The 11,543-nt window shown below is 39.1% G+C and overlaps 1 protein-coding gene across 6 annotated transcripts in view; it reads right to left on the reverse strand.

Moving 5' to 3' along the window:
* LOC145509795 (uncharacterized) overlaps window positions 1-11,543 on the reverse strand; it is a 1,222,357-nt gene that overhangs the window by 540,280 nt on the left and 670,534 nt on the right. The gene's annotated exons all lie outside the window — the stretch shown is intronic.

Here is an 11,543-nt window from a genome sequence, read left to right on the forward strand (position 1 = left end):
TTGCAGCTATCATGGAGCGAAGAAGGCATTCTTTGAAGTAAAGTTCTGGCACTGTTCCATTTCAATTCTATTCTATCCAGGCATCAAGAGGTCATTCTGTAAAACTGATAACTTGAATACAGAACAAATAAGAGTAACCTACTCACGTGCCTTTTCAGGTAGCCTGGGCTAGCCAGCTTAAGTAGGTCAAGGATTCAAGGACTAGATTTCAAGTTGACCACACCAGTTTATGGACAACATTATTATCACTATATAATGTGAGGGCTTCCCTGGTAGCTCAGTTGGTAAAGAATCCAGCTTCAATCTCCTGCAATGCAGGAGACCCTGGTTCGATTCCTGGGTCAGGAAGATCCCTTGGAGAAGGGATAGGCTACCCATTCCAGTATTCTTGGGCTTCCCTGGTGGTTCAGACAGCAAAGAATCCATCTGCAATATGGGAGACTTGGGTTTGATCCCTGGGTTCAGAAGACCACCTGGAGGAGGGCGTGGCAACCCACTCCAGTATTCTTGCCTGGAGAATCCATGGACAGAGGAGCCTGGAGGGCTGCAGTCCATGGGGTTGCAAAGAGTCGGACACAACTGAGCAACTAAGCATGTATGTATATTATGAGAAAAGTTAAAGGAATTGCCTGCTGTTCCAGTTTTTATGCACTGGTAGAGTCAAGAATTGTAGAACTGCTCCTATTTCAAGCAAGGTAAACAGGGTCAGCACCTTATAAAAGCTGGTTTACACGAGAGGAGAATGGGACAGGTGACAATCACACCCAATCAAGTGGGGGTGGGAGCTTGTGACTGTGGAAAGAGCATATACATACTCACTAAGGAGTTATTTGAAATAATAGATTTTTAACTTGAAGAAATAAGTTCATTTCTCGTGATTTGGGATTTGAAATGAGGTGTCTGTTGTCAAGTCAGAGGAGGAGAAAGAAATAAGCATTGTTCTCAACACTAATGAAACACAATGTCCTTGCCAGTCACCAATTTGGGATACCTGAGATCTCACCAACTCATTCTTAGGGGTTAGATGTAGCCAGGTCCACATTCATTGCTCTTAAGGACAGAAATGGCAAACGGTACCTTATACTGAAATTCACTAACATTTACTTAGTTAAAAAAAAAAAGGGTAGGGGGAAATGGCACTACCATGTCTCTATTATGACATCTGTGATATTTTATTTCAATTTTATAGTAATTATTTCCTTATATCCTTATCATTTTATTTGATAAACAGATGTTCAAAAATAGGAATTTCATTTTTTACTTTTTTTTGTATTACTAACACTTAGTTCAGTATGTGGCACTGGATAAATCCTTGTAGATTTATTTGAAAATTTGTTAAAAGAACTAACGAATAAGTAACCCGTGGCCCTTATCCTCAAAAAGCTTAAAAACAAGTTATGGACATAATTCTATTATCTCTCTCTTTTATTCCTTACTATCCTCTATCATCCTCTCTTTTATCATTTATTTCACCAACTTCCACCCCAATCCAGCCCTATATACTACAGATTTTGTTCCTAAAATAGCATTCTAAACTCCCTTTTCATTTTTATTCTCATAGCCACTAATTCCACACAGGTCCATTCTTTCTCAAGTGGTTTACTTTTAGAATTTCTAACTGGTTTCTATCACCAAAATCTTCTCTGTTTTTCAGTCCAATCTGTCAGGTAAGTGTCTCTCATCACTCACTGAGATAGAGCTGATATGCCAATCCCAAACTCTCACACAGCTGTGTTAATCAGCTATGCTCCAATATAAAACAAAATTTTTTTTTAAAGAAGAGCTGAAAATGAATGTTAGTGAAGTAAATGATAATGAAGCGCATTCATAAAATGAAATGAAGGAACGCTGCCACTATTTTAACACTCAGTAATTTTTAGAAATAAGTATAGGAAAAGGGAGAATAAAAATAAATGACATATTTATTATTATTGCATTAATATCATCATGAAAATATAGAAATTGTTTGGAATAGTAATCTGACATCATTTCTAAGGTGATATAAATTTGTTTGTGTAATCTTTTGAGGTAGATAAATTATTTGATTCTAAATTCATTGAACAACTCTTGAAAGTAAGAACCAATCAAGTGATTGTTTGGTTTACTTATTGTGCCTGAGCTATATTAGATGTCCATTCTATATGAGTTTTTAAAATTTATTTATAGAAAAAATTAAAATTGAGCATATAAATATGGCAAGCAAAACATTTTACTATGGCTACTGTTTAGTTTGGAATACTAGCATTTTCATAGCCCTAATATCAATGAAGTCATTTTTCTTCTAAATTAAAGATTATGTACAATATTGGAAAAACATTTATGGTAGTCATGGGGCTAACTTTGTTTTATGACAGCTACACCTAATCCATTCTGCTCATTGTTAACATGACTAGCACAATATCAACAATGAATACTTGTCAGAAATGTTGAGGGAGTCTGCAAATTCAGAAGGGAGCTGATTTTTATTTAGTATTTCCTCACAGAACATAAATTTAATTCCCATTTGGCTCCCAAGACTGTGAGGTCTATTTTTTAAAAAAGGAAGAGATAGCTCATTTGAGAGGAGAGTGTTCAGAGGTGAATACTGAGCTGAATAACCTGCTTGCTAAAGAGTTGTTAAAATAGATGGTATTTCCATAGGACTATTAGCATAAACAAATCTGTATATGAATTAGCATATAGATGCAGCTTGAAAATATTGAAAACTGAGAGATCAAGATGGTTGAATATGTGGATGTAGATCTCCACTCTGCCCTGCAAACACATCAAAAATACTTCCATATGTAAAGCAATTCTCATTGAAAACAAATTGGAGACTGGCAAAAAGAGTCTTCTACAACCAAGATAGTAAGAAACATCCGCAGACACAGAGTTGGGTAGTAAAGGAAAAGAAAAAATTAGGTCAAGACCTGTGTCCCAAGGAGGTGACAGAGAGGAGGAGGAGGAATACCTGGGTCCACAGATTCTACCAGGGGAGTGAGCAGTTTGAATCACGAGCGAGGCACCCCAGCTTTGTGGTCCAACACCAAGAAGTCAAGTCTCCTTAACTGGTTTGAAAACCAGTGAGACTGAGAGAGGAGCAGTAAGAAACTTAGATGTGACTTGTGAAGAGCAGGCACATGCTTGCTTAATCCTGAAACAAGGTAGAGGAAGGAGTTGAAGCTGCCTGGGACTCTAGCAAGTTTTGTGTGACCACTCAGCATTCATCTCAACAGGAGCTGAGCACCTGCTCCAGGCTCTCTTGCTCTGCACTGCAGCTCTCCACTTGGGTGAAGGCTGCCGCAGTGGAGAATATGCATAGTTGTAGGAAACAGAACTAGCAAGGTCCTGGTCGGGGCTGAGGAGATCAGGCACAATCTGGGGTTTGACTGGTACCAGGATTGCCCAAGTGGAAGCCCAGTCCATGTCAAGCACCCACTCTGACTCCTCATGTTCCAGGTCTGCTGTCATCAAGGTAAAAGTGTAAGTACAGGAAGGTGGAGAGACTACACTTAGAAGAAAAAGACCTCCTTATACATGATACTTAGGGCTTCTGCCACCATTACCCTGATTTCAAAATCAGACAAATATACAACAGAAAATAAAAAGAAGAAAATTATTGACCATTATTTCTAACAGATATAACAGCAAAATCTTCAATAAAATATTAGTGAACCAAATTCAGCAATACATGAAAAGATCATATAACATGAACTAGTGTGATTTACTCCAGGAATGCAAGAATGGATCAATATCTGCAAATGAATCAACATTCTGTACCACATTAACAAAAGAAGGATAAAAATACAGGATCATCTCAATAGATGCATAAAAAGCATTTGACAAAATTCAACATTCATTCATGATAAAAATTCTCATCAAAGTTGGTATAGAGGAAACATATCCCAATATAATAAAAGTCTTTTATGACAAACCCACAGCTAATATACTACAGGGAGAAAATATGAAAGCTTTCCTCTAAAATCAGCCACAAGACAAGGTTGCCACTTTCACTATCTCTATTTAATGTAGTTTTGGAAGACCTAGCCAGAGCAATCGGATAAGGAAAAGAAATAAAAGATATCTAATAGTCACTATTTGCAGATAACATGATACTATAAATAGAAAACCCTAAAACTATTAGAACTAATAAATGAATTCAGTAAAGTTGCAGAATATAAGATGAATATACAGATATTGGTTGCTCTTCTATACACTAATGAACTATCAGAAAGAAAAGGCAAGAAAACAATCCCATTTAAAATGGCAAGAAAAGGAATAAAATGCCTAGGAATAAACTTAACCATGGAGGTGAAAGACCTATAGTCTGAAAATTATAAAACACTGATGAAGTAACTGAAGATGAGAGGAGTAATAGAATGATATCCTGTGTTAACAGATTGGAAGAATCAATAAAGTTAAAATGGGCATACCACCCACAGCAATCTACAGATTTAATGCAATTCCTATCAAAATACATGTGACACTCTTTCACAAAACCAAAAAAATAACTGTACTATTTACATGGAGCCATAAAAGATCCCAAATTGCCAAAGCAATATTCAGAAAATAAAACCAAGAAGGGGGTATCATATCCCCTAATTTCAGACTAGACGGCAAAGCTACAGAAAACAAAACAGTGTGGAACTTGTACAAAAACAGATACATAGGTCAAAGGAACTGAATAGAGAGCCTCAAAATAAACTCACACAGTTATGGTCAATTAATCTATGACAATGGAGGTAAGAATATACAACAGAGAAAAGACATTTCAATAAGTGGTGAGGTCAATAAGTGATGAGGAGGAAACTGAACAGCAGTATGTAAAAGAATAAAATTAGAACATTTTCTCAAACCATATTAAAAATAAACTCAAAATGATCTATAGACCTAAATGTAAGTAAAATAAAAATTAACAAATGGGACCTAATTAAACTTAACAGGGTTTGCATAGCAAAGGAAACTATCAATAGAACAAAAGGAAAAGCTACCAAATGGGGAAAATATTTTCAAGTGATATGATTTATAAGGGGTCAATACCCAAAATATATAACGAGCTCATACAACTCAATATCAAAAAAAGAAAGAAAGAAACAAGAAACAGGCTCAAGACCTGACTAGACATTTCTGCAAATAATACATACAGATGGCCAACAGACAATGAAAAGATGCTCAGCATTGCTAATCATCAGGGAAATCAAATCAAAACAGCAATGAGATATAACTTCATATCTGTCAGAATGACTACCATCAAAAAAGACCATAGTGTTAGTGAGGATGTGGAAAAAAGGGAACCTCATACTATTGGCAGGAATGGAAATTGGTGCAGCCCTATGGAAAACAGTATGAAGGTGCCTCATTAAACTAAAATAGAACTACCTAAGATCCACCCATTCAACTCTTGAGTACGTAGCCAAAGAAAACAAAACACTCATTTGAAAAGATACATGTAATATATACACAATATATACACACCAGTAGTCACAGCAGTATTATTTCCAACAGCCAAGATATGGAAGCAATCTAAGTGTCCTTTAACAGATGAATGGAAAAAGAAAGTGTGAGATATTTACATATATATATATATATATATATACATATATACATGCACAAATATACACACACATAAAAACACAATGGAATATTACTCTGCAATAAAAAAGAGCTTCCTGATGGCTCAGATGGTAAAGAGTCTGTCTGCAATGCATGGGACACAGGTTCAATCCCTGGGTCGGGAAGATCCCCTGGAGACGGGAATGCTAACCCACTCCAGTATTCTTGCCCAGAGAATTCCATGGGCAGAGGAACATGGCAGGCTACAGTTCATAGGGTCACAGAGAGTTGAACACAACTGAACCTCTAGAACAGATAAAAAGAATGAACTTTTGCCAGATGCAACAACACTAAAAGATCTCTTTGATTACCAATCTAGTGATTATCAGTAGGGAAACAAAAGTTGGGGAGGAGTAAAGTAGGAGTAGGGAAGTAACAGATACAATCTACTGTGCATAAAATAAATAAACTACAAGTGCAGCGGCTATGACAGATGGCTCAGACATGCGGCCTAGAGGAGCTACCCCACACCCAAGGTCAGGGGTGATGGCTGAGAGGAGCTTCCCCATGTCCGAGGTCAGGGGCGGCGGATGAGTGGAGCAATGCCACATCCAAGGAGCAGTGGCTGTGGGGGCGCAGGAGGGCCAAGAGGAGCTACTCCATGTTCAAGGTCAGGAGGGGTGGCTATGAGGACATACCCCTCGTCTAAGGTAAGAGAAACCCAAGTGTTGCGAGAGGGTACCAGAGGGCAGACACACTGAAACCATAATCACAGAAAACTAGCCAATCTGATCACACGGACCACAGCCTTGTCTAACTCAATGAAATTAAGCCATGCCATGTGGGGCCACCCAAGACAGACAGGTCATGGTGGAGAGGTCTGACAGAATGTGGTCCACTGGAGAAGGGAATGGCAAACTACTTCAGTATTCTTGCCTTGAGAACCCCATGAACAGTATGAAAAGGCAAAATGATAGGATACTGAAAGAGGAACTCCCCAGGTCGGTATGTGCCCAATATGCTACAGGAGATCAGTGGAGATGTAACTCCAGAAAGAATGAAGGGATGGAGCCAAAGCAAAAATAACACCCAGTTCTGGATGTGACTGGTGATACAAGCAAGGTCCGATGCTATAAAGAGCAATATTGCACAGGAACCTGGAATGTTAGGTCCATGAATCAAGGCAAATTGGAAGTGGTCAAACAGGAGATGGCAAGAGTGAACGTCAACATTCCAGGAATCAGTGAACTAAGATGGACTGGAATGGGTGAATGTAACTCAGATGACCATTATATCTACTACCGTGGGCAGGAATCCCTTAGGAGAAATGGAGTAGCCATCATGGTCAACAAAAGAGTCTGAAATGCAGTGCTTGGATGCAATCTCAAAAATGACAGAATGATATCTGTTCATTTCCAAGGCAAACCATTCAATATCACGGTAATCCAAGCCTATGCCTCAATCAGTAACGCTGACGAAGGTGACTTTGAATGGCTCTATGAAGAACTACAAGACCTTCTAGAACTAACACCCAAAAAAGATGTCCTTTTCATTTTAGGGGACTGGAATGCAAAAGTAGGAAGTCAAGAAACATCTGGCGTAACAGGCAAATTTGGCCTTGGAGTACAGAATGAAGCAGGGCAAAGACTAATAGAGTTTTGCCAAGAGAATGCACTGTTCATAGCAAACACCCTCTTCCAACAACACAAGAGAAGACTCTATACATGGAAAACACCAGATGGTCAACACCGAAATCAGATTGACTATATTCTTTGCAGGGAAAGATGGAGAAGCTCTATACAGCGAGCAAAAACAAGACTGGAAGCTGACTGTGGCTCAGATCATGAACTCCTTACTGCCAAATTTAGACTGAAATTGAAGACAGTAGGGAAAACCACAAGAACATTCAGGTATGACCTAAATCAAGTCCCTTATGATTATACAGTGGAAATGAGAAATAGATTTAAGGGACTAGATCTGATAGACAGAGTGCCTGATGAACTATGGGCGGAGGTTAGTGACACTGTACAGGAGACAGGGATCAAGACCATCCCCATGGAAAAGAAATGCTAAAAAGCAATATGGCTGTCTGAGGAGGCCTTACAAATAGCTGGGAAAAGAATAGAAGCAAAAAGCAAAGGACAAAAGGAAAGATATTCCCATTTGAATGCAGAGTTCCAAAGAATAGCAAGGAGAGATAAGAAAGCCTTCCTCAGCGATCAATGCAAAGAAATAGAGGAAAAGAACAGGATGGGAAAGACTAGAGATCTCTTCAAGAAAATTAGAGATACCAAGGGAACATTTCATGCAAAGATGGGCTCGATAAAGGACAGAAATGGAATGGACCTAACAGAAGCAGAAGATATTAAGAAGAGGTGGCAAGAATACACAGAAGAACTGTACAAAAAAGATCTTCATGACCCAGATAATCACGATGGTGTGATCACTCACCTAGAGCCAGAAATCCTGGAATGTGAAGTCAAGTGGGCCTTAGAAAGCATCACTACGAACAAAGCTAGTGGAGGTGATGGAATTCCAATTGAGCTATTTCAAATTCTGAAAGATGATGCTGTGAAAGTGCTGCACTCAATATGCCAGCAAATTTGGAAAACTCAGCAGTGGCCACAGGACTGAAAAAGGTCACTTTTCATTTCAATCCCAAAGAAATACAATGCCAAAGAAAGCTCAAACTACCATACAATTGCACTCATCTCACATGCTAGTAAAGTAATGCTCAAAATTCTCCAAGCCAGGCTTCAGCAATACATGAACAGTGAAATTCCAGATGTTCAAGTTGGTTTTAGAAAGGGCAGAGGAACCAGAGATTAGATTGCCAACATCTGCTGGAACATTGAAAAAGCAAGAGAGTTCCAGAAAAACATCTATTTCTGCTTTTTTGACTATGCCAAAGCCTTTGACTGTGTGGATCACAATAAACTAAGGAAAATTCTGAAAGAGATGGGAATACTAGACCACCTGACCTGCCTCTTGAAAAACCTGTATGCAGGTCAGGAAGCAACAGTTAGAACTGGACATGGACCAACAGACTGATTCCAAAGAGGAAAAAGAGTATATCAAGGCTGTATATTGTTACCCTCGTTATTTAACTTATATGCAGAGTACATCATGAGAAATGTTGGGATGGAAGAAGCACAAGCTGGAATCAAGATTGCCGGGAGAAATATCAATAACATCAGATATGCAGATGATACCACCCTTATGGAAGAAAGCGAAGAGGAACTAAAAAGCCTTTTGATGAAAGTGAAAGAGGAGAGTGAAAAAGTTGGCTTAAAGCTGAACCTTCAGAAAACTAAGATCACGGCATCTGGTCCCATCAGTTCATGGGAAATAGACGGGGAAACAGTGGAAACAGTGTCAGACTTTATTTTGGGGGGCTCCAAAATCACTGCAGATGGTGAATGCAGCCATGAAATTAAAAGACGATTACTCCTTGAAAGGAAAGTTATGACCCACCTAGACAGCATATTAAAAAGCAGACACATTACTTTGCCAACAAAGGTCCATCTAGTCAAGGCTATGGTTTTTCCAGTAGTCATGTATGGATGTGAGAGTTGCACAGTGAAGAAAGCTGAGGGCCGAAGAATTGATGCCTTTGAACTGCGGTGTTGGAGAAGACTCTTGAGAGACCCTTGGACTGCAAGGAGATCCAACCAGTCCATCCTAAAAGAGATCAGCCCTGGGTGTTCATTGGAAGGACTGATGTGAAAGCTGAAACTCCAATACTTTGGCCACCTCATGCGAAGAGTTGACTCATTGGAAAAGACCCTGATGCTGGGAAGGATTGGGGGCAGGAGGAGAAGAGGATGACAGAGGATGAGATGGCTGGATGGCATCACCGACTCGATGGACATGTGTTTGGGTAAACTCTGGGAGTTGGTGATGGACAGGGAGGCCTGGCGTGCCGTGATTCATGGGGTCACAAAGAGTCAGACACGACTGAGCGGCTGAAATGAACTGAATGGGCTTTCTCAGTGGCTCAGTGAGGAAAAAATCCGCCTGCAATGAAAGATTTGTGGGTTCAATTCCCAGGTCAGGAAGATTCCCTTGAGGAAGGCATGGCAACCCACTCCAGTATTCTTGCCTAGAGAATCCCATGGACAGAGGGGCCTGGTGGGCTACTGTCCATAGGGTTGCAAAGAGTTGCACAAGCCTGAAGTGATTGAGCACATATGCAGGCACATGTAAATAACATCTTTCTTCCCTTCTAGAAGCATCCTGGGGGGAAAAACTGGTTTTAGTCCCAGATCAATTCTCAGCACCTAGCAGAATGTCTGGTGTGTACAGTAGATGCTCAGTAAAGATTTGCTGAATGAATAATCGGTGGCCACATGTTCCTGAATGATGCAAAGTAATTCTGTAATCAACTTTAGAAGCAAAAAAGGATACTAACTAACTGGTTGTTGTATTCAAATACTCAAGGTAGATTTTAAAAGATTGCTGGGTCTTAGAATAGGAAGCCGTAAGGTCAGAATCAAAGCAACAGGAAACCCAATTAGCCCAGATATCCCACACTTTATATACCTTGCAGTCTACTTTAAGCAGAAAGAGAAATACATAAAGACACATCTGATTTAAGTAAATTCCAAGCATCAACCAAAAACCATCATGACTTCAAGGGTAAGTAAGGCTCAAAGTGCAGTAGTTGAAAATCATTTGACTTGAAGCCTGGACACTTGATTACTACTCTGAGTTTGGTCATTAATGAAGTGAGTAGATTTAGGTAAATAATTTGAAGACCTGACAATGTCCATCTTAAGAGACCGAGTGAATTGCAAAGACCTCTTATAGTGGAAACAGTACGCTTCTCTAGCTTAGTGGTTGCCCACAATTAGTAGCATCCCTATCAGGGCTATGCAGGCCAACTGACTTGTTCTATATTTAACCAGGGCAATGTGCTTTAAATTTCTTTGTTTTCAAACTGTGGTCCTTAGACCACCTGATAGGCCACATTTGGGAGACTATTAGAAAGGCAGAAACCCTGGCCCCATCTTAAAACTATAGATTCAGTATCTGAATTGTTACAAGCTCCCCAGGTAATTCTCCTACTAGGTTTCTACCCAGCAGGACCGATTTCAAAGCCTAGTAGTAACCTTTGCACATTAAAAGACATAGGGAATCAAAAAATAAAGGGCCTCCTTGGGCCATTCAAGTAAATTAATGTGACTCTGAAGGGCATAATATGATGGAAAGTAGTACCCCCTCTGGTCAACTAGGTTGTTACTTCTCAAATTGTAACAAGCAGACAATTACCCAAGGAGCTTGTAAAAATTCAGATACTGAATCAATAGTTTTAAGATGGGGCCAGGGTTTCTGCCTTTCTAGTTGTCTCCCAAATGTGGCATATCAGGCGGTCTAAGGACCTGGCACATGGAATATCCTCAATAAGCATTAGGCAAACATCATCAGTACCATCATCACTGTCATTATTATTATGAGTGCCATATGGTGATAGCCAGAATCAACATCATTAAATAGGCAACAGGTTCCTCACCATCAAATAAAGTATGCTTACTATATTCATCTAGAATATTTCTGTCACAGTCTAGAAGATCAAGTTGTAATATCATTTGATTGTACATTCAGAAATTATTTTACTAAGATATTTAACTAATATTTTTCTTATCTTCAGAGACACCACAGAGATTTGTGAGCTGAATATATGACAGCATCTTCTAATAGAACCCCATTGTTGAAAGATATATTTAGGAACTGATCAAATGACTCTTTGTCCAGGACAGGGCAACAAGTTTGGAAAAAGTGACATCTCAACTAGATTCATATGGAAAATAGCTTTTGGTCATAAAGACAAAATTCCAAATTGAGAGAAATCCCAGTGAATTAGTCACCAAGGAAAAATTCCTCTATGAAGAATGATTTCAGCCAGTAATTCTGGAAAAGAAAATGACAATAAGGTTCTTGATATACAATGTGATATCATTAGCTACAGTCAGCTCATGTACTGTTGATTACTTCAGCAAAACCACATACAA

This window comes from Giraffa tippelskirchi, chromosome 6, assembly GCF_054371585.1.
Source record: "Giraffa tippelskirchi isolate mGirTip1 chromosome 6, T2T-mGirTip1v1.2.pri, whole genome shotgun sequence".
NCBI lineage: Eukaryota > Metazoa > Chordata > Mammalia > Artiodactyla > Giraffidae > Giraffa > Giraffa tippelskirchi.